This window comes from Mustela nivalis (assembly GCF_964662115.1).
Source record: "Mustela nivalis genome assembly, contig: HAP1_SCAFFOLD_285, whole genome shotgun sequence".
NCBI lineage: Eukaryota > Metazoa > Chordata > Mammalia > Carnivora > Mustelidae > Mustela > Mustela nivalis.
Genome location: NW_028136356.1, coordinates 47,609 through 49,772, shown reverse-complemented (window position 1 = coordinate 49,772; position 2,164 = coordinate 47,609).

The following is a 2,164-nucleotide window of genomic DNA, read 5'->3' as shown; positions in this document are numbered from 1 at the left end:
ACCCCCGGCCACCCACAATGCTGCCATATCTTGGTGGAAGACGGCATCTGACTGCACGTTTCTCCATGGGGTTGTTTCTGCGAGTTCCGGGTATGGCACCTGGTGGCAAGCCCAAGTCTGCCCTTGGGACAGGTGGCCAAAGAGATGCTTTCCCCTTGGGACAAGAGGCACAGGACAGGCCTGCCTTCTGCCCAGACTCCTTCCTCAGAGTGGAGCACGCACCCATGCCCTTGTCTTCCCCTCATGTCTCCTTAGCAGCCAGGCTTCAATCTCTCCGCACAGGGAGTAGAGGACACTTGTCTTCTCATGGCCTGCTGTTCGTGCCTCGGTAGGCTATTCTGACTCACGAGCGTTTCTAGACCCAAGGCCAAGGGATCCTTCTCTTCCCTGGGGCGGCGTGCTGTGCCTTCCCCAAAATTGCTCCTGGGGAGCGCGGTGACAGACGTGTGCAACCATGCTTCTCTCTCAGGCAGAGGGGATGCTAGGGCAAAGAGGATTTCGCTCCATGCGGGTATCTTCCACCATGTTGCCGAGACTCGCTCAGGCAAGCAGCAGCAGCATCCGCAAACCCAACTCTGATTTCCCAACGAATGCTGTGCTTTCCTAAGGGAGAGGCCCAGGCAAAGAGGCTTTCGCTGTATGCGGGTTTCTCCCACCGCAAGACTGGGCTCAGGGAAGCAGCAGCAGCCCGCACAACATTTCTCAGCGAATGCTGTGCTTTCGCAGAGGCTTTGGTTTGGAGCGAACAGCACTTCGCCGCTGCTTCCTCAGCAAAGCTTCAGTCGAGTCAGGGAAGAAGAGCTGCGGGAGAGCTGTTGCCTCTTGGGCCTTGCTTTCCCTGGCTCCATGTTCGCGCCCGGATTTCACTTTGCTAAGCCGAACTAGGCAGACACAGTCACAACCCTGCAGCAGCGTGCGTGGCCTAGCATGGCACTCTATTCCTAATTCCATCTCCTGCTCTGGTAAGGCTTTGCCTTTTGCTCCGGTGCTCGGGCAGACTCGGGGTCAAGGCCAGTGCCTTCACCACAGGAGAGAGGTGGCAACAGGATCCCTGCACACGGCCCGGGCACTGGGATGGGGAACTGTGGGGGACTGTCTCCACTCCTTCCCCGCCGCACCCCCTGTCACCCACAATGCTGCCACATCTTGGTGGAAGATGGCATCTGACTGACCGTTTCTCCATGGGGTTGTTTCTGCAAGTTCCAGGTATGGCACCTGGTGGCAAGCCCAAGTCTGCCCTTGGGACAGGTGGCCAAGGAGATGCTGTCCCCTTGGTAACAGAGGCACAGGACAGGCCTGCCTTCTGCCCAGACTCCTTAGAGTGGAGCACGCGCCCCTGCCCTAGTCGTCCCCTCATGTCTCCTTAGCAGCCTGGCTTCCATCTCTCCGCACAGGGAGCGGGTGACACATGTCTGGCCACCGGCCTGCATTTCGTGCCGCGGCAGGCTATCCTGTTCCCGAGCGTTTCCCGACCCCAAGGCCAAGGGATCCTTCTCTTCCCCGGGGGCGGCGTGCTGTGCCTTCCCCTCACTTGCTCCTGGGGAGCGTGGTGACAGACGTGAGCAACCATGCTTCTCTCTCAGGCAGAAAGGATGCTAGGGCAAAGAGGATTTCGCTCCATGCGGGTATCTTCCAACATGCTGCGGAGACTCGCTTAGGCAAGCAGCAGCAGCATCCCCAAACCCAACTCTGATTTCCTAACGAATGCTGTGCTTTCCAAGGGGAGATGCCCAGGCAAAGGGGCTTTCGCTGTATGCGGGTTTCTCCCACCGCGAGACGGGGCTCAGGCACGCAGCAGCAGCCCCCAAAACATTTCTCGGGGAATGCTGTCCTTTCGCAGAGGCTTTGGTTTGGAGCAAACAGCACTTCGCCACTGCTTCCTCAGCAAGGCTTCTGTCGCGTCAGGGAAGAAGAGCTGCGGGAGAGCTGGTGCCTCTTGGGCCTTGCTTTCTCTGGCTCCATGTTCGCGTCCTGGGTTCACCCTGACAGGCCGAACTAAGCAGACACAGTCACAACCGTGCAGTAGCGCGCTTAGCCTAGGATGGCACTCCATGCACACTACCATCTCCCGGTGTAGGCATCGCTTGGCCTTTTAACTCTGGCGCTCAGGCCGACTCGCGGACTAGGCCTGTGCTTTCCCCACAGGAAAGGAGAGGTGACAGGA